The sequence below is a fragment of the Orcinus orca genome, chromosome 15 (assembly GCF_937001465.1).
Source record: "Orcinus orca chromosome 15, mOrcOrc1.1, whole genome shotgun sequence".
Taxonomy (NCBI): domain Eukaryota; kingdom Metazoa; phylum Chordata; class Mammalia; order Artiodactyla; family Delphinidae; genus Orcinus; species Orcinus orca.
In genome coordinates this window covers 50,170,495-50,196,247 of record NC_064573.1, presented here as the reverse complement: position 1 = coordinate 50,196,247, position 25,753 = coordinate 50,170,495, and the positions used below count along the sequence as shown (strand labels likewise).

The following is a 25,753-nucleotide window of genomic DNA, read 5'->3' as shown; positions in this document are numbered from 1 at the left end:
GAGCAAAAGGGTGCCAAGCCCAGTATGAGCTGCCTCAGGTGGAGACATGGACTGAAGGGGCTTGTTTCCATCTAGAGCACCTGGCTGTTCCACAGTGATGGTCTTGAGGACCACCTGGGCACAACTGAGAGGGTTACCCAGGCTGATTACTGGCTCCATCTATAGATACTGGGCCCAGAACAGACTCAGCTTCCAGAGAGTCACATGGCCAGGGGGGTGTGGGCAAGAATTAAGGAATGGACTGCAAATGCCTCTAAACTGGGGGGTTGGAGGATAGGACTTGGAGAGCAGGCGGTGTGGACGAAGGTGGCTGCTGTGTATTATTCGACCTTAGTCAGCAATCCCAACATTTCAGTCCTCTGCCCCTACCTACCTTATCAAGGCTCTTAACATATCAGCACCAGCCAGCACTCCACAACTTGGAAAGCTTTTCTAAGCCTAACAAAAGACTTTAAAAATTTATCTGGAAGTGCTCTTCATTTCAAGCTTTGATTCCACTGTCTGCACATCCTTTCATGGTCGCATAAAAAGACTCGTCGCACTGACCTTGCCCTGCTGAACACGGCTCTACCACTTGCTCAGAGGAACTGAACATGTCTGTTTTCTCCTTCAGAAAAAAAAGACAAAACTTTTCCCATTTCCATTTTCTCTTCAGTTCCTTTTAAAGGATAAGCTGACAGTGAAACACATTGATTGGATACGTTATTTTTAACTGAATTTTTAATAGCACATAATTTGTTCCATCTGAGAAAAGGCCGATGGCATTGTCACCAACCAGGCACAGATCGGGATGGATTATTTCCAGCATTTAAAAAAAAAGTTTACTTAGATCCACATTGCACTGGTCACTCAGTGTCACTGGCATTTCCTGACGCTGAAGAGGGGCCAAGCCCTTAGCTGCTCCTCTCATCCCTTGAGGCCACTTGCCTCTCACAATATCAAAGACCTTTTGCTCACCACACCCCCACCCCTCCGTGGCTTCTGCCAACAGTTTCAGGGTGGCCGTGGGGGGGGTCATGGTGGTTCCCGTTGTGCGGACAGTTCACAGTGAACCTAAGCCAGCCATTGGCGAAGGCATTAGGGGGTGTCACGCATCAACAGGCAAGCTTTTGGCTTCTCTGGGTACTGTTCCCAAAGCACACAGCCTCTCGTTTGAGAAGAGGGAGCAGAAACAGCCAGCAAGCATTTAGGGAGGACAAGAGGTAAGATGGTTCTAGGGCCCCCATGTTGACCCATCCAGCTCTCATCTGCCCTTCAGGGGCTCCAGAATTCAAGACATCCATAAAAAGGAAGGAAAGAACAGTTACGTGTACACCCATGCTCATAGCAGCATATTCACAGCAGCCAAAAAAGGTGGAAACAACCCAATCGTCCCCAGATGGATGAACAGATAAACAAAATGTGGGGTATAACTGCAGGTGGGAATGTAATTTGGGGCAGCCACTATGGAAAACAGCACGGAGGTTCCTTAAAAAACTAAAAATAGGGCTTCCCTGGTGGCGCAGTGGTTGAGAATCTGCCTGCAAATGCAGGGGTCACGGGTTCGAGCCCTGGTCTGGGAAGATCCCACATGCCGCGGAGCAACTAGGTGCGTGAGCCACAACTACTGAGCCTGCGCATCTGGAGCCTGTGCTCTGCAACAAGAGAGGCCGCGATAGTGAGAGGCCCGCGCACCGAGATGAAGAGTGGCCCCCGCTTGCCACAACTAGAGAAAGCCCTCGCACAGAAACGAAGACGCAACACAGCAAAAATAAATTAAATAAATTAATAAACTCCTACCCCCAACATCTTCTTTAAAAAAAAAAGAGTTACCACATGATCTAGCAATCACACTCCTGGGTATATATCAGAAAAGATGAAAACTTTAATTTGAAAAGATACATGCACCCCAATGTTCACAGCAGCACTATTTACAATAGCCAAGACATGGAAACGACCCAGGGCCCATCAACAGAAGATTGGGTTAAGAAGATGTGCTGTAGGGCGGAGTCAAGATGGCTTACTAGGAGGAGACAGAATTCGCATCTCCACACAACTAGGGCACCTACCAGGCACCGGTGGGGGACCACGGACACCTAAGGGGATGGGAGGAACTCCCAGTGACCGGGTAGGATGTGGGGCATGGGGGAGAGTGAGGTGAGGAGGAGAAGTGGAGGCGGGACGGGACTGGCCCCCACTGAGGGGCGGCTGGGGGAGGGGAAGGGATCCCACGCCCGAAAGGGGAAGTTGGGGAACCACTGGGCTTTCTCTGCCCCCCTGGGCCCCCAGGAGCCTGCTGAGATCCCAGGCCTGGTCCTCTGCCCACCTAGGCCCCGGGTCCTGAGGGGATGGGAGGGAGGGAAGGGGGAGCCAAAGTAAAGGCCGGACCTCTGGGACCAGCACCCCTGACGGGTGGCTGGGGGAGGGGAGGAGTTCCTACACCCAGTAGGACCCACCCACAGCTAGGAGTCCAGTGGCAAAGGGGGAGACCCTGTGGGAGACAGTGGAGGAGGGTGCGAAAGAACGGAAGGGAATGAGACCAGCACTTTCCCTGTCCACTTAGGCACTGGGAAGCCTGTTGGGCTCCGGAGCCTATTCCTCTGCCCTCGGAGTCTCCCTCCCGCCGCACAGAGTCCAAGCCCCGCCCCCACACCCCCAACCAGGGCCCCACGTCTACACTCGGAGACCCCCTCTGAGACCCCCTCCAACGATTGGGGCCTAAACCCCACCCACACACCCTCACTCAGCACCCTACGTCCAAACTCCAGAACTCCACACTCCAGAGGCCCTCCTTTCCACCCGCTGCTGCTCCCCTTCCGCGCAGGTCCTAATCAGAGGTCCCGCCCCACGCTTGAACGTCGCCCCACCTAGGCCCCGCCCTATGCTCAAATGTCACCCCACCCCACCCTACACCCAGCCCCTGCCTAAGTCCCACCCCTTGCCTAAACTCTGCCCCCATAGCATAGGGTTTTTTTTCTTTTCTTTTTTCCTCTTTTACATTGGGGTTCTGTTTTACCTGGTTGATTCATTGTTTTTGATTCTTTTATATTTTTATTTTTCCTAATAAATCTTTTATTTTTTGAATTTTATTTTATTCTTTATACTTTGTTAGTAATCTCTCCTTTTGGCTCCCCCCCCTTTTTATTATTTTTTTTCCTGTTGTGGTTTTATTTTACCTTGTTGCAGTTGTTTCAATTATAGTTTTATTTTTCCTAATATATTTTTTATCTTTCTAATTTGATTTTGTTTTTTATTCTTTGATATTGTACTGCTCCTTTTTTTCTTTCTTTCTTCTTTTTTTTTCTACCATGCCACGAAGCTTGTGGGATATTGGTTCCCAGGATGGAGGTCAGGCCCGAGCTCCTGTGGTGAGAGCTCCAAGTCCAAACCACTGGATTAAGAGAGAACCTTAGACCCCAGGGAATATCAATCAGAGTGAGGCCTCCCGGAGGTCCTCATCTCAGCGCCACGACCCAGCTCTATCCAACTGCCTGCAAACTCCAGTGCTGGACGTCTCAGGCCAAACAACCAGTAAGGCTGACAGGAATACAGCATCACCCATCAAAAAGAAAAAGAATGAAACGACAAAAAAATTTGTTACAGACGAAGAAGCAAGGTAAAAACCTTCAAGACCAAATAAATGAGGATGAAATAGGCAACCTATCTGAGTAAGAATTCAGAGTAATGATACTAAAGATGATCCAAAATTTCGGAAACAGAATGGAGAAAATACAAGAAACATTTAACAAGGATCTAGAAGAACTAAAGAGCAAATAGTGATAAACAACACAATTACTAAAATTAAAAATACTCTAGAAGGAATCAATAACAGAATAACTGAGGCAGAAGAACGGATAAGTGAACTGGAAGATAAAATTGTGGAAATAACTGCAAGGGAGCAGAATAAAGAAAAAAGAATGAAAAGAATTGAGGACAGTTTCAGAAACCTGTGGGACAACATTAAACGCACCAACATTTGAATTATAGGGGTCTCAGGAGAAGAAGAGAAAAAGAAAGGGACTGAGAAAATATTTGAAGAGATTATAGTGGAAAACTTCCCTAACATGGGAAAGGAAATAGTCAATCAACTCTAGGAAGCACAGGGAGAGGGAGTACCATACAGAATAAACCCAAAGGGAAACACGTCAAGACACATGTTAATGAAACTATCAAAAATTAAATACAAAGAAAAAATATTAAAAGCAGAAAAGAAAAACAACAAACAACATACAAGGGAATCCCCATAAAGTTAACAGCTGATTTTTCAGCAGAAACTCTGCAAGCCAGAAGGGAGTGGCAGGACATATTTAAAGTGATGAACGGGAAAACCTACAACCAAGATTACTCTACCCAGCAAGGATCTCATTCAGATTCGACAGAGAAATTAAAACCTTTACACATAAGCAAAAGTTAAGAGAATACAGCACCACCAAAGAAGCTTTACAACAAATGCTAAAAGAAATTCTCTAGGCAGGAAACACAAGAGAAGGAAAAGACATACAATAACAAACCCAAAACAATTAAGAAAATGGTAATAGGAACATACATATCGATAATTACCCTAAATGTAAATGGATTAAATGCTCCAACCAAAAGACATAGATTGGCTGAATGGACACAAAAATAAGACCCATACATATGCTGTGTACAAGAGACCCACTTCAGACCTAGGGACACATACAGACTGAAAGTGAGGGGATGGAAAAAAGATATTCCATGCAAATGGTCAAAAGAAAGCTGGAGTAGCAATTCTCATATCAGACAAAATAGACTTTAAAATAAAGACTGTTACAAGAGACAAAGAAGGACACTACATAATGATCAAGGGATCAATCCAAGAAGAAGATACAACATTTGTAAATATTTATGCACCCAACATGGGAGCACCTCAATACATAAGGCAAATGCTAACAGCCATAAAAGGGGAAATTGACAGTAACACAATAATAGTAGGGGACTTTAACACCCCTCTTTCACCAATGGACAGATCATCCAAAATGAAAATAAATAAGGAAACACAAGCTTTAAATGACATATAAAACAAGATGGACTTAATTGATATTTATAGGACATTCCATCAAAAAACAACAGAATACACTTTCTTCTCAAGTGCTCATGGAACATTCTCCAGGATTGACCATATCGTGGGTCACAAATCAAGCCTTGGTAAATTTAAGAAAATTGAAATTGTATCAAGTATCTTTTCTGACAACAACGCTATGAGACTGGATATCAATTACTGGAAAAAAAATCTGGAAAAAATACAAACACATGGAGGCTAAACAATATGCTACGAAATAACCAAGAGATCACTGAAGAAATCAAAGAGGAAATCAAAAAATACCTAGAAACAAATGACAATGAAAACACGACGACCCAAAACTTATGGGATGCAGCAAAAGCAGTTCTAAGAGGTAACTTTATAGCAATACAATCCCACCTCAAGAAACAAGAAACATCTCAAATAAACAACCTAACCTTATGCCTAAAGCAATTAGAGAAAGAAGAACAACAAAAAAAAAAAAACTCCAAAGTTAGCAGAAGGAAAGAAATCATAAAGATCAGATCAGAAATAAATTAAAAAGGAATGAAAGAAACAATAGCAAAGATGAATAAAACTAAAAGCTGGTTCTTTGAGAAGATAAACAAAATTGATAAACCATTAGCCAGACTCATCAAGGAAAAAAAGGGAGAAGACTCAAACCAACAGAATTAGAAATGAAAAAGGACAAGTAACAACTGACACTGCAGAAATACAAAGGATCATGAGAGAGTACTACAAGCAACTCTATGGCAATAAAACGGACAACCTGGAAGAAATGGACAAATTCTTAGAAAAGCACAACCTTCTGAGACTGATCCAGGAAGAAATAGAAAATATAAACAGACCACTCACAAGCACTGAAATTGAGACTGTGATTAAAAATATTCCAACAAAGAAAAGCCCAGGACCAGATGGCTTCACAGGCAAATTCCATCAAACATTTAGAGAAGAGCTAACACCTATCCTTCTCAAACTCTTCCAAAATATAGCAGAGGGAGGAACACTCCCAAACTCATTCTACGAGGTCACCATCACCCTGATACCAAAACCAGACAATGATGTCACAAAGAAAGAAAACTACAGGCCAATATCTCTGAGGAACATAGATGCAAAAATCCTCAACAAAATACTAGGAAACAGAATCCAACACCACATTAAAAGGATCATACACCATGATCAACTGGGGTTTATCCCAGGAATGCAAGGATTCTTCAATATATGCAAATCAATCAATGTGATACACCATATTAACAAACTAAAGGATAAAAACCTTGAACAAAAATATGATCATCTCGGCCTTCCCTGGTGGCGCAGTGGTTGAGAGTCCACCCGCCAATGCAGGGGACGCGGGTTCGTGCCCCGGTCTGGGAGGGTCCCACATGCCACGGAGTGGCTGGACCTGTGAGCCATGGTCACTGGGCCTGCGCATCCGGAGCCTGTGCTCCGCAGCAGGAGAGGCCACAACGGTAAGAGGCCCGCGTACCGCAAAAAAAAAAAAAAAAAAAAAGATTATCTCAATAGATGCAGAAAAAGCTTTTGACAAAATTCAACACTCATTTATGATAAACACTCTCCAGAAAGTAGGCATAGAGGGAACCTATCTCAACATGATAAAGGCCATATATGACAAACCCACAGCCAACATCGTTTTCAATGGTGAAACACTGAAACCATTTCCACTAAGATCAGGAACAGGACAAGGTTGCCCACTCTCACCACTATTATTCAACATAGCTTTGGAAGTTTTAGCCACAGCAATCAGAGAAGAAAAAGAAATAAAAGGAATCCAAATCAGAAAAGAAGAAGTAAAACTGTCACTATTTGCAGATGACATGATACATGATTATTTAGAGAATCCTAAGATGCTACCAGATAACTACTAGAGCTAATCAATGAATTTGGTAGAGTAGCAGGATACAAAATCAATGCACAGAAATCTCTTGCATATACATTAATGATGAAAAATCTGAAAGAGAACTTAAGGAAACACTCCCATTTACCACTGCAACAAAAAGAATAAAATACCTAGGAATAAACCTACCTAAGGAGACAAAAGATCTGTATGCAGAAAACTATAAGACACTGATGAAAGAAATTAAAGATGATACCAACAGATGGAGAGATATACTATGTTCTTGGATTGGAAGAATCAATATTGTGAAAATGACTATACTACCCAAAGCAATCTACAGATTCAATGTAATCCCTATCAAACTACCAATGGCATTTTTCACAGAACTAGAACAAAAAATGTCACAATTTGTGTGGAAATACAAAAGACCCCGAATAACCAAAGCCATCTTGAGAAAGAAAAACGGAGCTGGAGGAATCAGGCTCCCTGACTTCAGACTATACTACAAAGCTACCACCCACAAAAATAAACTCCAAATGGATTAAAGACCTAAATATAAGGCCAGACACTATAAAACTCTTAGAGGAAAACATAGGCAGAACACTCTATGACATAAGTCAAGCAAGATCCTTTTTGACCCACCTCCTAGAGAAAGAGAAATAAAAACAAAAATAAACAAATGGGACCTAATGAAACTTAAAAGCTTTTGCACAGCAAAGGAAATCATAAACAAGATGAAAAGACAACCCTCAGAATCAGAGAAAATATTTGCAAACAAAGCAACTGACAAAGGATTAATCTCCAAAATATACAAGCAGCTCAATATAAAGAAACAAACAACACAATCCAAAAATGGGTGGAAGACCTAAATAGACATTTCTCCAAAGAAAATATACAGATTGCCAACAAACACATGAAAGGATGCTCAACATCACTAATTATTAGAGAAATGCAAATCAAAACTACAATAAGGTATCACCTCCCACCAGTCAGAATGGCCATTGTCAAAAAGTCTACAAACAATAAATGCTGGAGAGGGTGTGGAGAAAAGGGAACCCTCTTGCACTGTTGGTGGGAATGTAAGTTGATACAGCCACTATGGAGAACAGTACGGAGGTTCCTTAAAAAACTAAAAATAGAACTACCACATGGCCCAACAATCCCACTACTGAGCATATACCCTGAGAAAACCATAATTCAAAAAGAGTCATGTACCACAATGTTCATTGCAGCACTACTTACTATAGCCAGGATATGGAAGCAACCTAAGTATCCATTGACAGATGAATGGATAAATAAGATGTGGCACATATATACAATGGAATATTATTCAGCCATAAAAATAAATGAAATTGAGTTATTTGCATTGTGGTGGAGGGATCTAGAGATCTGTCATACAGAGTGAAGTAAGTCAGAAAGAGAAAAACAAATGCTGTATGCTAACACATATATATGTAATCTAAAAATAAAAAGGTTCTAATGAACCTAGGGGCAGGACAGGAATAAAGACACAGACGTAAAGAATGGACTTGAGGACATGGGGAGGGGGAAGGGTAAGTTGGGACAAAGTAAGACTAGCATTGACATATATACACTACCAAATGTAAAATAGATAGCTAATGGGAAGCAGCTGTATCACACAGGGAGATTAGCTCGGTGCTTTGTGTCCACCTAGAGATGTGGAATAGGGAGGGTGGGAGGGAGACATAAGAGGGAGGGGATATGGGGATATACATATACATATAGCTGATTCACTTGGTTATAAGCAGAAACTAACACAACACTATAAAGCAATTATACTCCAATAAAGATGTTAAAAAAAAGATGTGGTGTTTATAGTAAATGGAATATTACTCAGCCATAAAAAAGAATGAAATATTGCCATTTGCAGCAACATAGATGGACCTAGAGAATATTATACTTAAGTGAAGTAAGTCAGACAGAGAAAAACAAATATTAAATGATATCACTTATATGCAGAATCTAAAAATAATACAAATGTATCTATATGCAAAATAGAAACAGACATAGAAAAGAAATTTATGGTTACCAAAGGGGAAAGTGGGGGGGTGGGGGGTGAAATTAGGAGTATGGGATTAACAGACACAAACTACTATATATAAAATATATGAGCAACAAGGATTTATTGTATAGCACAGGGAACTATATTCAATATCTTATAATAACCTATAATGGAAAATAATCGGAAAAATGTGTGTATATATTATATGTGTGTGTGTGTGTGTGTGTGTGTGTGTGTGTGTATAACTGAATTACCTTGCTGTGCACCTGAAACTAACACAATAAAAAGGAAGGCAATAAAAAGGAAGGCAATTCTGATACATGCTACAACATGGATGAATCTTGAAGACATCATGATAAATGAAATAAGCCAGACACAAAAGATCAAATATTGTAATGATTCCACTCATACAAGTTACAGAGAGTAGTTAAATTTGCAGAAACAAAACGTGGAATAGAGGTTATCAGGGGCTGGGAAAGTGGAGAATACGCAATTGCTTAACGGGTAGAGAATTTCAGTTTGGCGTGATGAAATATTCTGGAGAAGGATGGTGATGGTTGTGCAATAATGTGAATGTACTTAATGCCACTGAACCACACACTTAAAGATGGTTAAAGGGACTTCCCTCGTGGTCCAGTGGTTAGGACGCCGTGCTTCCAATGCAGGGTGCCCGGGTTCGATCCCTGGTCCAAGAAGTGTATCCCGCATGCTGCAACTAAAGATCCTGCATGCCACAAGGAAGATCCTGCGTGCCATAACTAAGACTAGGCACAGCTAAATAAATACATAAATATTAACGAAAAGAAGAAAAAATTGTAACTTTGTGTGCTGACAGATGGTAACTAGCCTTATCGTGGTGATCATTTTGCAATGTATACAAATGTTGAATCATTATGTTGTACACCTGAAACCAACATAACATTATATGTCAAATGTACTTCAATTTAAAAAAAAAAGAAAATTTAACTTAGAAAATAAAAATTAAAACTAAAAATTAAAAATAGAAAATAATAGTATTCCTCATTATAAATACCTACATATTCCAATTTCCATAAGAGAAATATATCATAGAAGAAGAAAAAATGGTAAATTTTATGTTACGTATATTTGGCCACAATTTTTTAAAAAGGCAGGAGAATATATCCGTGTTTTTCACTGCCTCCGGGTCTTTTTCTAAAGGAAGCCCTCTGGGTGTCATCATTGCTAAGTGAGGCAATGGTTAGTGACTAAAGTAGCCAGTGATGTGCTGGTAAATATTTAACAACTGGCTCTCCAACAAGAACAAAAAACACTTGTGCGCAAATATTGGTATATAAGTTTATTATAACTTTTACTGATATAAAGGATGTGAGTCACCCAATTTACTATGACTTCTACTACTACTACTAAAACATACAACACTCTTTATTTTAAATTCCACATAGCAATTGATTTTCATGGAATAATTTCATTGACTTGCCAAACTCTTGTGTCTGCAGCCAACAACGGTTGCAGTTGATGAACAAGTACAGTTCTGCCATGAATGTTGGTTGATATTTTCATGTAATAAGAAAAAAGGGAAATGACGAAAATATTCATTCATTAATGATGTGAGCAATTTTTTTTGATGAATCAGATGAAGGTTTTTGAATACTGGAAGAACACGTCCTCGTTTTCTTATGTTATTCACAATGTAACAGCCACAGGCACAATGCACTTTTAAGCTTAATCTACATTAGTATTGTCTCCACCATGTTGTTACATGGCTGTTACACCTAGCCAATCAATAAGACAGTATTTTTAAGCCTCGATTTGTAGCATTTGCTGCTTTTCATGGTGTAAATACTCCCACTGTGGCTGATTTCAATCTACCAATGTGAAGTCACTTAAAGGTGGAGTTGGGGAGGTGTATGCAGTGACAAACACTGTATAGTATTTCCACATAATAGACATAGATTGATAGATACACAGACAGTAAGATATACTAAAATTATCAGAATGTGATGAGTTTTTAGTATTACATGTTTTAAATGTAATTTAGTTAGTTGTAGGTTTATATAATTTAATTTTTTAAATAGCCGTGTTTAACAAAATTCCTGAAAATTTAGCAATCGGCTCTCACAGGCCAGGACCTGCCGGGTTTGGCAAACCATGAAACACCTTGTTTCTCGATGGGAATTAAGGAACCATGGAAGAGCTCCCCACCTCTATCGCAATCCCAGGAAGCAAGGAACTTAGGGGTCCTGGTCACACTGGAACTCACGACGTCTCTCCGTTTTTCTTTATTTTCTTCGTGCGTCCACGGATCTCGCTACTTTCTGGTGCAGCATTCTCTGTACAGTATTTCTCACAGAATCCAGTTTCTTCTCCATGTTTCCTCTGTGGCTCTCTTTGGTATTGTCATTTGTTTGTTTCTATTTCCCTGTTTCTTTTACTCTCATTGTCTTCCACATGTTCCCCTTTCCCTTTTTCCATCCATCAGCACAAAACTTTTCAGCTGCCATTTTCCATGGTTTTTGCCAATCTTCCCCCTCTTTTTTCTTTTTTTTTTTATCATGGGGTGGTGGCTTATGTTTAAAAGGAGGCCACAGGAATCCATGTCTGTCAGAACTGTGAGGAAACCTACAGCAGACAGACTTCTGGGGCATTTTCTTCCTAATTTTCTGATACTCAATACAGCATTTGAATGAACTCAAAACTCAGAGAGGGGGAAACTCTACAGGATGTATCTTAAGCGAGATCCTTGGGGTGGCTGCCCATTTAATGGGATTTCATCAGTGAGAAAAGCATAGCACAGGAGGAACTGGTGGAAAAAGTTAGTAAGCCCAAGAGAAGGTCCGTGACCCCACTGGCTCATGCACTCTGAAACTCTGAGCTGATCTCTGCCCCATCCCGCTGTCCAACAGGAAGTCTCTCTGGACTCCTTGGCCTCAACAGAGTTGAGGGAGGCACAGGGGGTGGGGGACAGGGAGACCAGCTCTCTCAGGTCGTCTTTACACCTAGAACCGCTCTGCTGTCATTTCTGCCCGTTTTCACAGACAGCACTCTGTGTAGCTGCTACCCTCTCACAGAGTTGCAGGTGGGAAGTGGGATGCAATACCTCGGCCTCCTAGCCCCAGCCCTACCTGGAAATTTTTCTGCACCCCGACTTCAGCCCAGGAAGGGTCTACCTGGCAGTTCACTTGTGCTCTTTTCTCCTCCCCAAATCTCAACAACAGACTCTCTAGGAAAAAAGCCCTGGTTTGCAGTGTTTGCCAACTTCTATGGTGAATACACTGCTACCACGGTTGATTTCAAGCTACTGAACATGGAGTTGAGAAGACACGTCCAGAGTCGGTTCTCAGGAACAGGTGCAGGCCCGCTCAGGCACACCCCTGGATGTTGAGGTCACTGCCTATTGATGGTCAAAGCCACACTTTCAGAATTTAAAATCCTTCTCTGTCTTAAAAACCCAGCTCTTAACAACAGAAGCCTTGGCTTTCAAGACTTTTCCCCTTGCTGTGCACCTATTTTATTTTACCTACTTTAGGATTCTGAGCTAAGACTGTCTCTTTGTCAGCTCTCTCCTGAGGGTAGTGCATTTAGGATCCTACCCCTGTGTCCCCAGTGGTAGGATAAGGTCAATGGCTACAAGAAAGCCTGGAGAAAGAGAAACCTCAATTATTATCTCAAAATATTATCGATCATACACTTATAACTTTTTCTAGTGTTTGAAATAGCAACTGTACTGCCAATAGAGGCTACATTAAGAAACCTCTATCAAACTTGGTATGAAATTAGAGGAAAGGCCAGCTACTAGGCCCTCTCCTTGAATGAAGGAGGGAGGGAAAGTGTAGGGAGAGAGAGGGAGGGGGTGAGGGAGAGAAGAGAGAGATAATGGAAACGGAGGGAGGAAGGGGAAGTAGAGGGACAGTAGGAGGAAGAAAATTCCCACAGTTACCAAAACTGTGATATATCTTGTTTACATTTAACAAATCAATGGTTTCAGTACACGCACTTGCTAAGTACAGCTGTGTGCCTAACCTCATTTGAAGCTGTCATAAGACCAATCAGAGTTCTTGCAGAAGGTGAGGCCCAGGTCCCGAGGGGCCCTCCCTAAACACCCACCAGGGGCTCTGCAGCTCGTGGCCACTGGGGGAATGGCACTGGCATCTAGTCAAAGCTCAGTCATTGTTCCCACTGCCTCCCCTCTTCCCTGCCCCTCCTGAGACCTAGGGGCAGAGTTTTGTACCCCACCCCAGCTTCCAATCTGGTGGGAGACCCTGGCAGTGAGAGAGCTGTGGTGCAGATGCTCTGGTCCTTTGATGCCAGACCCTGAGGTGTCTAAGACCCCACCTGTTAAATGAAAGGTAAGAGAATCTTAAACATCAGTATATCTTCTGATCACTTGCAAATTGTCTCCTTTCCCCTCCCTCTTACTCTGACAGACAGGAGACTGACTGAGGTACCTCAAAGTGTCTTTCACTTTAAACAGTGAGAAATAATTAAAAGAAGTGACAAAGATGTCAGATTCCAATTAATCTAACCGCTGATGACTTTTGGAGCCTGCGAATCAGGCATCGACTTCTCTGTCTACTAGTTGCATGACTTTGCAAACGTTGCTTGGTATCTCTTAGCTGTGGTTCCCTCGTTTGTAGTGGAAATGATGCTTACACTGTAAGGTCAATGTAAGGAGTAAGTGACATTTTATGTAAAAGAGTGATATGCAAATTAGCGGGGTTTATTTTGGCTTGTTTTTGTGCCCTTTGATTGCTCCCCTCTCCAATGCCCCCTATCTTAGTCCTCTCTCTAAAAATAGTCACTATTAGCAATATACTATATATGCTTCCAGGCTTTTCTCCTAGGAGTTGCCCATAGAAAAGATATCTGTGTGTATGTGTTTTAACATAAGCGATGTATCTATTGTTTCACTTAACAATACGGCTTAGACAATTTTTTATGTCAGTACGATTAGGTCCACCTCATTTTAGAAAATTGCAGCATGGTCTTCCATAAAAGGGGTGCACAATTTTTTATTTAGCCATTCCTCCTTTTATGAATATTTCTGTTGTTTTGAATTTTTCACTGTTATAAATAACATTACAACGAAGAAGATCCTTGTACTTGCTTCCTTCAGAACATGGTTTAAGTTTCTCTCTGGGGTAGCTATTAACAGTAGAACTTTGGGGTGATGGGTTATAAAAAGTGACCTCTTAAGTGGCTGTACTCACACCCATATTCCCTCCAGCTGTGTATGAGTATACTGAACGAATTTGAATTTCCTCCATTAAAGTGAGGTTGACACAACATTGTAAAGCAATTATACTCCAATATAGATGTTTAAAAAAATATATTCACTATCTAATGTACAGTTGAAGGAGAAAAAATAAAAAGATGCCCAACTGTAAAAAAAAAAAAAAAAAGTGAGGTTGAGTACCAGTTTACATAAATGTTGACCATTTTTATTATTTCTTCTGTGAATTACCAGTTTATATCCTTGGCCCATTTTTCAATTAGATCTTTTTTCTTTCTTTAAACGATGTGTTAATTCTAATCCTTTGTTTTTAGTTGTTGTTCGTCAAAACTAGAGTTCTATACAGACCATTGTTATCATTATTCAGCAATGATTTCCTCAAAGACAGAGACGCATTTTGTTTATCTTTTAACCACAGCATCAGCAAAGAGCCTCACCCAGAACTGCCCTCCATGAATGTTAGTGGACTGAATTATTGAAAAAGCCGCTTCTGTCGGTCAGAAATCATACTAGTTGTTTTGACGATCATGTAAAAGGGGAATTGGTTAAGCAGGTTTTGAAGTTGAAAAAGGTCAGGCAAGAACACGAGGTCGCACAGATATACTCACTGCAGGAAGCAGCTTCCACCCTGGGGTGGGCGTTAGTAGAACCTGGAACCAGAGGAGGGGCCGGGCTGGTGCTGGTGTTTGTGAAGCGAGGGCGGCCGGGGTGGGAAACCTGGAAACTGGAACTTCAGGCTTCTAGAATCAACTGTAGCGGCCAAGGTGGAGACTGCTTGGGTGATAAGCAGTACAGGAAATAGGCAGAGCCGCCCTCTAGCGCCCCCTTTGGCAGGGCTGAGTACAGCAGAGGTTGAGCTGACAGCTTAGTAACTGGAATAACTCTTAAATCAGGAGACTTTTGTCTATGGGTGAAGATGCCCAGGGCTATGCTTTGATGACTTCCTCCCTCTTTTTACATTGCCTGAGAGTGCTCAAAGGAAATGTGAGTGTGGCACGTGAGCATCACAAGGGTCTGAGGCACTCGGAGCCCTGCCTGGACGAGGCCACCCTCATCCAGCGCAGGGAATCACACGCACATCCACACGGAGAAATCCACTCTCACACCTCGGGCCAGCGCAGGAGGAAATGGGAGAGCGCACTGGCTGTGGCTCAGACCTCACAGCCGGGACCCTGGGGGGAAGATACAGAGAGGCCCTTTACGTCTGTAGGAGGCACGCACATCCCGCTGGTGATCTGACCCGGCTCCCAGGGCAAACGCCGGACGCTGGCCTCAGATGATTTAATGGCAAGGAGAAATAGAGAACTTTCAGTGATTTCTTCCACCCCTGCCTACCCCTTCTCCAAGGAAACACTGATTATGCTGAGGCTGGGAGAAGACTTTCTTGTTAGTAAGACATTAACTCCCTGGCTCAAACCTGAGATCTGTGTTTTCCTTTTTAAGTCAGAATCTAAATAAATGCAAGTGTTCTTTCCTGCATGCCTCTTCGGCTGACGTGGAACAGTTATCGCCGACCTATCGCACTGCTGCAGACAGGTAGATAACAGATTGCCACGTGGCTCAGGAAAGGAGGATACATTTCTACTACTCCAGGAAGAGTAACCATCTGCAGACACAGCTCTGATTCCCCCAGAAGGAAGTCAAGAACAGACGGAGTAGAGGCTATACTAACTTCTCTTAGCCGCCATGCCCTTCCAAATGCTTCGCATCTCTCTCTCATGCCAAGGCAGGTAGCACTATTCAGCACTGTCATCAACAGAATCCACCCTGGGGGTTATAGTAAAGGACAGTGCTGACTTCTGCTCCCACCCCACTTCCACCTCTTTGCAACAGGTAGTGTCCCCTCAGACCTCTGGGGAGTATGATGTGCTTTCCTGCTGGCCCCTGGCTACATGGCACCCTGACCCCCACCCCAGCCCCACCCCGCGGTCAGGTCCTCTCTTCCTGGGCAGCGTTTTGTGCTCCAGACCATTCTCTCACTCCATCCTCCTAGTGAACCCTAACCAGTTTCCTATCTCAGTCTACTAGGTCTCTGTCCTCTGTTTCCCAAGGGCTTGACTGGTTATCTCAAAAGGCAGGGATGGGAGGGAGTGCTGCAATTCAATGCACAACAGAAATTGGAGGTGGAGCCTTTCTTCAGACCATGGGCGTAACCTACGTTAAGTGTTAGCTACAGTGAATTCCACCAAGTTCTGTGGACCCCCATGACAAACCAGCACCTCCACTACTCCCTGAGTGCACATGGTGAGTGGATCGTTGATGAGCATTGTGTTACAGCAGCTGGGAGAGGTAGCACGGGGAATACCTACAGGCACTGTCAATTACAACGGAAGCTAATGAGACTCAACAAAGAATGCGTAAGATCAGCCACCTGCACGCAGAAGCAGCGCACTTCAGAGCTGTAAACGCAGGCCAGCAGCTCTGCCAAATACAGTCAGGAGACAAGAGCACCTCTCCAGCAGAGCAAGAGAAGGAGATGTCTTTAGAGTTTGGGCCTGGTGCATCCTGAGGACAGGAACTTTTTTCTTTTTTTTTTTTTTTTTTGCGGTACGCGGGCCTCTCACTGTTGCGACCTCTCCCGTTGCGGAGCACAGGCTCCGGATGCGCAGGCTCAGCGGCCATGGCTCACGGGCTCAGCCGCTCCGCGGCATGTGGGATCCTCCCGGACCGGGGCACGAACCCGCATCCCCTGCATCGGCAGGCGGACTCTCAACCACTGCGCCACCAGGGAAGCCCAGGAACTTTTTTAAAATGACCTATTTTATCACATCATGACTGACTGCCTGTTAGAAGGATGGTGCTCTGTATGAATTCTAGAACTGGGAGAGGAAGCCAAAGAGTAACTACTGGTCAGTGTTTATCCTGTGCTGCAAATACTATTTGACAGGTCACTGGGTCAAATAAAAGCCAACATTTACAGGACACTTACTATATGTGCCAGGCCAGAGATAAGTAAGCTTTATGTCCACACTCTCACTTAATCCTCACAAGCACTGATGAGGTAGGTTTATCCATCAGCCTTTTGGGAGTTTGATTACTGGGGATCAGTCTCCCAAAGCCTGATTTGCTCTTGGGGATCTGATGATACTGAGTATCTGAACTTGCAAAGCTAAGAGTTGGGATCGTGGTGACTCTGCTAACATACAGCCGCCCTGAGGGTGCCAGGCTGAAACAGATGGCTTGACTCTCTTAAATTTCTTGATTACCAAAGAGATCACCTGTTCCACCCCTCGGTTGACCTGGGCAGCTAATCAAAGTCGTGCTTTCCTTGCAAGATGTGAGGCTCCAAATGTGCAAAACCCAGGTTGGAACAGAGACGTGATACATGGAGTTCAAACACGACAGTCTCTGCAGAAACTCAAACTGTTTCCATCATACACGTGTTACTTTCATGCTTTATTTTCAGAAATAGAAACATAATGCATTCCACCAGAGACAGGTGACATGTCTCAAACAGCTTGCAAGGGACAAAAGTGGGTGTGGGGTGGAGAATGCATTGGCAAAGATTCTAACTGCCCAGGAAAGGAGAGGAATCCCCTCTCCCCGCACCCCCCAAAAAAACAGCATTTTGATGGAAGATTTGAAACTTGAACCACTGATACTATAATCTTACTACGAAGTGTAAATATCTAAAAGGAGAGAATTATAATCATTCTGACATTATACAGCTTTCAGCCGAATTTCAGACTGAGCTGATGACTCCTGAGCTGATTGCCTGTGGCATGCGGAACACCCATCCACCGCCCTCACATAATCTAAACCAGCAGGGGCAGGAGGGGCTGGCGTGCTGTTTTTGCACTAAGGTGAAAGTGGCCGGCGAAGCGGGTCTGGTTTGGTAAGTAAACACTTTATTGCAGCTCTCAAATGTAAAGCCAGGCCCGGCAATTTTCTTTGCTAGTAAAATATTCCTACCCTCTTCCAGACACCGATATTGATCTAAGAGGTATATGCTTATAGTAACAAAAGTATAATATGTGGGGATTGAAGATAAAACTTGTACATGGTACATACCTATGACCTGAAAGACAGTGACTGCCTCCAAATGTATACATCTGGATGAATGAATGGAGACCCCAGGATGCTGCATCGACATGGATATATTTTTAAACTATTAAATGCATATATATTTATAGTTCATTGATACATATTTAGTATATACATTTTTAAAATACTCCTTTTCCTTCCAATCCATGTCTCCTTGAAATTCATGAGGATGCAGTGTCCTGGGGTCCTCATTCATTCATATCTTCCCTTTCTCCTCAGTCAGATAAGATTATAAACAATGAGCAGAGTATTCGTGGTATTTTAGTTTAAGGATACGGGGAGGGGTACAAAAGGGCATCTATTTCTAAGACTGTCTCCGCACACAGGGACAGAATCCTTCCAACAACTATTCCAACTGTCTCTTTCAATCAAACCAAGCCTGGTGATCTGTCCTCACCCTAGTGTGATTGGAACATCTAATCCTACCAGCTCTTCCTGGCTGTGTGGACAGAAAACATCGATCAGTCTGACCAAAAGCTACACCCAGAGTAATTCTGGGAATTTTCCTGTTGAAATTATTTTAAGAAGCAGTTTCAGAAGGTTGGCAATGGGGCTTCCCTGGTGGCGCAGTGGTTGGGAGTCTGCCTGCCGACGAAGGGGACACGGGTTCGTGCCCCGGTCTGAGAAGGTCCCACATGCCGCGGAGCGGCTGGGCCCGTGAGCCATGGCCGCTGAGCCTGCGCGTCCGGAGCCTTGCTCCGCAGCGGGAGAGGCCACAGCAGTGAGGGGCCCGCGTACTGCAAAAAAAAAAAAAAAAAAAAAAAGAAGGTTGGCAATGACAAATTGAATGAAAGTTTGGATGAGTCTGTGGATCAGTGAAAACAATTTATAGGCAGAAAATGTTTTTTTTAAATTTTACATTTTTATAGATTTTTTTAATGATTATTAAAGTAATACAGCTCATTGCAGAAAATACAGCAAAGCACAAAGAAAAACAAGAAGAATCAACAATAACCCTCCTCCGACCTTGGCTGTGAACAGCTTTTTCAACCTAAAGATAAATGAATCTGGAGCTAAATGAATCTTCCAGGATCGAGAAATGTCCTTAAGCGTTCTGACATCTGCCCTTCACTCCAACAGTTGCCCATCCACAGTCCCAAAACCCATGTTGACCCTTCCTGCGCCAGCCTTAGTCTTGGGCAGAACTGGTAGCCCCTGTAAAGTGAATGTCCAGGGTCCCCAAGGAGGCTTCTGCCCAGATATACTGTTTCAATCTGCTCCCCAGAACCAGAACTCAGGAAACAGCACTTGTTATTTCACAGTGAAATTTGGCTAAGTATATATACTCATATACTCACTGCCTTACATTCATTCGCACTAAAATGTAAATAAGGTCTGTGTGATGTTTCTACAAGGAGAAAGGGGGATACCCCAGAACTAGGCATCTGAGTTAGGAAGCAGGATGCCATGAATGACAGTCCTCATTCAGGAACGAGCCCTTCTAATGTCAGGCAGCCCTTCTTGTTAGTGACTCTTTTAAAGCCTAAATGGATCCTGTCGTAACCTGAAACACGGCCATTCTTAGAACAAAAGCCACCTAAGGGGGTTGTCTTCCAGTGAATTGCGCTATGGAACCTCCATCACCTGGGAGAGCTGGCCTGGCACACAAAAGTCAAATCACAGACATCATTTCCTTTCTACCTTCTTCTCCGTTGAAAATAGCCTCTTTGTCTCACGTTTCCTAACTGTTCAAATGAACTCAAAACACGAGGGAGCCCTATCAGGCCAAGCTGTCCAGTTTCACATGAGAATTTCTCATCTTTCCAAAGCTCACAGGCTTCTCAGTTTGTTTTCATGTTTGAATTAGACATGGTTGTGGGGTCATTGAACCCCAAATTAATTAAAGCCCTTAAATTATCTTTGAGAAAGAGTCATCGTGTGTATTTATTAAATAAAATTATCTAGTGTCTTCTTTCAGATGCTTTTACAATGAACAAATTCCCTTGTTTCCTGGGAATTCTTTGATGTTCCAAAAGCTTCTGGCACATTTTACATGAGACGTTTCTAGGTTCTTCTTCCCTAGAAACAGGAAGTTGACAGAAAGCTCCAAACATTTATTTTAGTTCCCAAAATTGGGATGGGAGATGTCCAATAGGTTCTAAAAATAGTAAAAGCCCTTCAACATGAATTTGGTCTTTACCAAAAGAGTCAATGGATTTAAATTTTGTCTGAACTTTGTCCAAAACCCACCTGGTTAGGTTTGGAGACATCTTCCCACTCAATATTCTTAGCCATGAAAATATTACACCTGGAAAATTGCTTTATTTCTGTTCCTTGATAGGATAAATCATTACAACAACAACAAACATTCTTGACAAAAAAAACTCACTGTCACTGAACCATCCTATCCTCTCTGTTATAACAGGAATTGGCACATTACTGTCCATGGGCCATATGCGCCTGGTTGCCTGTTTTGTTTTTTGGGTTTTTTAAAATAATTTGTTGAGGTGAAATTCAAATAACAGAAAATTAACTGTTTTAAAGGAAACAATGCAGAGGTAATTAGTACATTCACAGTGTTGCACAACCACCACCTCTACCTAGTTCCAAAACATTTCCATCCTTCCAAAGCGAAATCCTGTACCCAGGGGCTTCCCTGTGTGGCGCAGTGGTTAAGAATCCTCCTGCCAGGGGCTTCCCTGGTGGTGCAGTGGTTGAGAATCCACCTGCCAATGCAGGGGACACGGGTTCGAGCCCCGGTCTAGGAAGATCCCACACGCCATGGAGCATCTAGGCCTGTGAGCCACAACTACTGAGCCTGCGTGTCTGGAGCCTGTGCTCCGCAACAAGAGAGGCCACGATAGTGAGAGGCCCGCGCACCGCGATGAAGAGTGGCCCCCGCTTGCCACAGCTAGAGAAAGCCCTCGCACAGAAACGAAGACCCAACACAGCCATAAGTAAATAAATTTAAATCATATGGGCTTCTAAGAAGACCTCTGGGGAAAAAAAAAAAAAGAATCCGCCTGCCAATACAGGGGACATGGGTTCGAGCCCTGGTCCGGGAAGATCCCACGTGCCACGGAGCAACTAAGCCCGTGCGCCACAACTACTGAGCCTGTACTCTAGAGCCCACGAGCCACAACTACTGAAGCCCTCGCACCTAGAGCCCGTGCTCCGCAACAAGAGAAGCCACCGCAATGAGAAGCCCGCACACTGCAACAAATAGTAGCCCCTGCTCGCTGCAACTAGAGAAAGCCAGCACACAGCAACGAAGACCCAACACAGTCAAAAAATAAATTAATTAAAAAGAAAAGTCCTGTACCCATTAAGCAATGTCTCCCCATTCCCTCCTCCCCCAGTGCTTGGCAACCACCAACCTGCGTTCTGTCTCTACTTATTTATTTATCATTTATGTGAAATCTCCAGATTTATTTATTCTGGAGGTTTCCTATAAATGAAATCACACAATATGTAGCCTTTGTGTCTGGCTTCTTTCATTTAGCATAATGGTTTGAAGGTTCATCCACACTGTGGCATGTGTCAGTACTTCATTCCTCTTTATGGCTGAATGATATTCTCTTGCACGTGTACACAAGGATTTGTTTACCCATTGATGGACATTTGGGCTATTTCCACCTTTTAGCTATTGTGAATAGTGCTGCTATGAACCTGTGTATATGTACTTGTTTGGGTCCCTGTTTTCAATTATTTTGAGTATATGTCTAGGAGTAAAATTCCTGGGTCATATGGTAATTCTATGTTTAACTTTTAGAAGAACTATCAAACTGTTTTCCACAGTGGCTACACCATTTTATTTTATTTACACTATTTTATTTATATACACCATTTTAATTCCTGCCAGCAATGTATGAGTTCCAATTTCTCCACATCCTTGTCCACATCCTTGTTTTCCTTTTTTAAAAATTGTTATCACCATCCTAGTGTCATCACCTGTTTTTGTGAATAAAGTTTTATTGAGACAGCCGTGCCAACTCATTTACTTGTCTATGGCTGCTTTTGCTACAATGGCAGAGGCTGTATGTCCCACAAACCTAAAATATTTACTATCTGGCCCTTTGAGAAAAAGTTTGCTGAACTCTATTTTAGAAGATTAGCCCTTTTTTTTCTTTGTCATTTTATTTCACAGCTCCCCAGAATAAGACCAAATAATACTGCTGTGATCTTGGGTGAGTTAACTTGTTTTCAATCTTAAATTTCCTTATCTATAAAAAGATATGATAGGACTAGTTGATTTCCAAGTTCTCTTCTGGAATTTTATAATAATCTGATAAACTATGGTACTTCCAAAATGGGTAATTAATTTGCAGTTCATGCTTTCTTATGTAGTCTGTAACTTGCTCAGCTATCTTTTGGCTTAAACGAATGCGTGCCTCTGTTATCTCTTTGATCTATTCATTATACAAACAGGGAACAGCAGTCAATGCCTAGCTCACGGTTCTTTCTCTGTACCAAGTTGCAATGATGTGGTAGGGTTCTCTAGGAAGGTAGGAACAAACTATCAAGTGGAAATTCCTGGTTCCTCTAGTGAGGAGAGAAGAATCCTGTCAAAACTGGTGTCATTGGTGGTTTGTTAAATACACAGCTGTGCCCAATTTAAGACCAAGTCCTCTTTCTCCAGCTCCTCAAGCTGACGAGGATGGGGCAGGAAGAAAACAAAGAGAAAGAGATGGAGTGGGGGAGGAAGAATAGGTTATTTAATAACACTTCACTAAAGGAACGCTGGGGGCTTCCCTGGTGGCACAGTGGTTGAGGGTCCACCTGCCGATGCAGGGGACACGGGTTCGTGCCCCGGTCCGGGAGGATCCCACATGCCGCGGAGCGGCTGGGCCCGTGAGCCATGGCCGCTGAGCCTGCACGTCCGGAGCCTGTGCTCCGCAACGGGAGAGGCCACAGCAGTGAGGGGCCCGCTTACCGCAAAAAAAAAAAAAAGGAATGCTGAAGTTGAACACTTCATATTAATAACCTGTTCCCCGCGTGAGAAGGCTGGGAGACAGAGCAAGCTACCTAAGCGGGCACCTCGACCTGAACACGTTCACCAAGAGCTGGACGTGGACGGGCCACCAATTTTCAAAATGGAGAAACAGAAGTGAAGGGCCTGGCCCGTACTCACCAGGGAAATTCATTGCAGAACATGGATGAGACCCCGGTGTCCTGACTCCAATCCAGGAAAAGGAGGAACGGGGCAGCGTCTGCTCAGGAGAGGAAAGGAGATATTTTGACCCATCTGAGCGGTTGTAACTCGTCATGGTGAAAGGTACAGGGGGACATCCTGCTGGTTTGACCAGAATCAACGTTGCCTGCCACGATCAGGAAGGACCCACCTGTCCACAGGTAACTGTAAAACACACCTGGGCTCTCAGTCCCCGTGGGTCTCTAAGCTGGCCTGAGTGGAGCTGCACCACGGCCCGAGTACCGCGTTGCGGGTTACTCGTCACCTGGCTGAAGCCCCTGGCGAACAAACTGCAAACACTCGGGAGAGGGCTCAGGAGGCTCATGTCCCTCCCTCCACACACACGGGAGGAATCGGCAGGTGCCCTGGGCCAAGCGCGGGCAGTGCCCCAGCTGGCTTGGTCTCACCCAGCAGACCCACTTCCGCCACCAGCAGGTTCCGCCTGTGTATCCCCTGTGGTCCCGCCAGTGCCCTTCAGAGTTGGGGTGAGGTGGCCAATACCTGATATGGGGCTGTCACTACTATTTTGGAACATCCTCAACCTCAGTGTCACCAGCAAAGCCCACTGGGGTGGGGGAGGGAGAATAAGATGGAATCTGGGTGATAAGGTCTAACCTCTTCCTTTGTGCTTCCTCTAGTTCCGCTTGCTCATGGGTAGGGGGTGGGGCGCTCATGCAGAGATGCTGCGCCCTGCACTGTGATCTGGAGTGTCAGCAGCACAGCTGTGCCCTTCCCTTGAGAACCTGCCCCCTCCCTGCTGACGAGATCCCTATACAGCAGCCCGGCCCACGGCCTGGGGGAGACCTTGTGCTCTAGATCGCAATCCTGCAGCTCTCCATTCTTTGATCAAAGAATAAAGCTTTCCTTTGCTTCCGAACCCAACTTGGTCTGGTTCTATTGGTGTGAAAGACACCAGGCAGAAGGACCCCTGCTGGGACCCGACTTGAAAGGGTTGGTAACAAAAGTCCATTTTTTCCTGCTTTATTAAGTTATGATTGATTGACAAATAAAAATTGTATACATTCAGGTTGTATAATATGATTATTTTTCTTTTTTAGGTGTACAATGGGGCTTAATATATGTGTCCATCATGAAATGATTACCACGATCAAGTTCATTAACACATCCATCACCTCACATAGTTACCATTGTTCTTCAAAGTTCATTTTCATTTTTAAAATCCAGGGTCACCTGTTTCCCATTCCACGCACCTTGAGTCTCTTTCCGGTCCCACTCTGCTTCCTCCCCACACTTTGCAAAAGCTGTTTCCTCTGCTAGAAGGTGCAGGTCCTATTCTTTGGCCAACTTCTACAAACCTCTCAAGATCCAAGTCGAATGCCACCTCCTCCAGGTAGCCTTCCCCATTCTTACCTGTCTCACTTTTACCATAGCGTGGATTCTACTGGAACATGCTTCCCGTTACTTCTTCCTTCACAGCTAGTCTGAGTCTCTGGAGGACGAGCACTGGCTCTCTTACCTCTGCTTCGCTCCCTTTAGCTCTGAGCCAGCATGCAGCAGGCACTCCATGAATGAAAGGATGAAGAAATGAATGAATGAAGTGCCTTCCTGCAAAGCTGAGCTCTGCCTGCTGCAGTTCCTCAGAAATCCCTTCCCTTGTAGCGGGGGAGCCTCTCCCTCTGAGAGCTCTGTCCCTGAGGCCCCCCTCACACACCGGATGCTCAGGGATTCAGCACACCTCCCTGCTGAGGCTCTGGGAGCGGACTCTTCTCATGGGTGCTCTTTTTTTTTTTTTTTTTTGCGGTACGCGGGCCTCTCACTGTTGTGGCCTCTCCCATTGCGGAGCACAGGCTCCGGACGCGCAGCCTCAGCGGCCATGGCTCACGGGCCCAGCCGCTCCGCGGCATGTGGGATCTTCCCGGACCGTGTCTCCTGCATCGGCAGACGGACTCTCAACCACTGTGCCACCAGGGAAGCCTCATGGGTGCTTTTTGAAAGAGAGTATTGTCTCTGTTACACTGCTGGGCTGCTGTGAGCCTACGCTGTCCTCATCTGGCTTTTCCTACCTCCATTAAATGGTCATCACCTGCTCAGTCTCTCAACTGGAAACGCTTGCATGATTCTTTCCCTGAGTTTTCACCCCCACCAGTCACCAAATCCTTATGATGCCGCCTCAGTCATTTCTCTTCAATTCTCCGTCAATCGCCTGCTCTAGAGGAGGCCACGGATGAATTGGGAGGGTCTCCTAACTGCTCCCCCTGCATGAACCTATCCCCCCACCGTAGCATATGAACATACTGCCTGAGGGAGTTTCTTCCAAACCAGTCCAACCGCATTGCTCTCCTCCTTAGTCCCCCCGACCCTGGCCCTGGGGATGGTCCAGGCCCCGGAGCACTGCACGTCCCTTCCGCGCAGCCTCATGTCCTCCCCAGGCAGCCTGTACCACGTGCAGCCCTGAGTGCTCACCAAGTCCTGGAAGCTCTGGGTCTTCTGTGACTCTGGCCTTTGCC

At 44.1% G+C, this 25,753-nt stretch overlaps 1 long non-coding RNA gene across 1 annotated transcript in view; it reads right to left on the bottom strand.

Moving 5' to 3' along the window:
* The window catches only part of LOC117202829 (uncharacterized), a 42,119-nt gene extending 18,813 nt beyond the window's left edge, over nt 1-23,306 (bottom strand). Inside the window, exon 1 of the long non-coding RNA XR_004485312.2 lies at nt 23,226-23,306. This is a non-coding gene — a long non-coding RNA (uncharacterized LOC117202829). The remainder of the gene's footprint in view (nt 1-23,225) is intronic.
* Nucleotides 23,307-25,753: the final 2,447 nt, after the last annotated feature.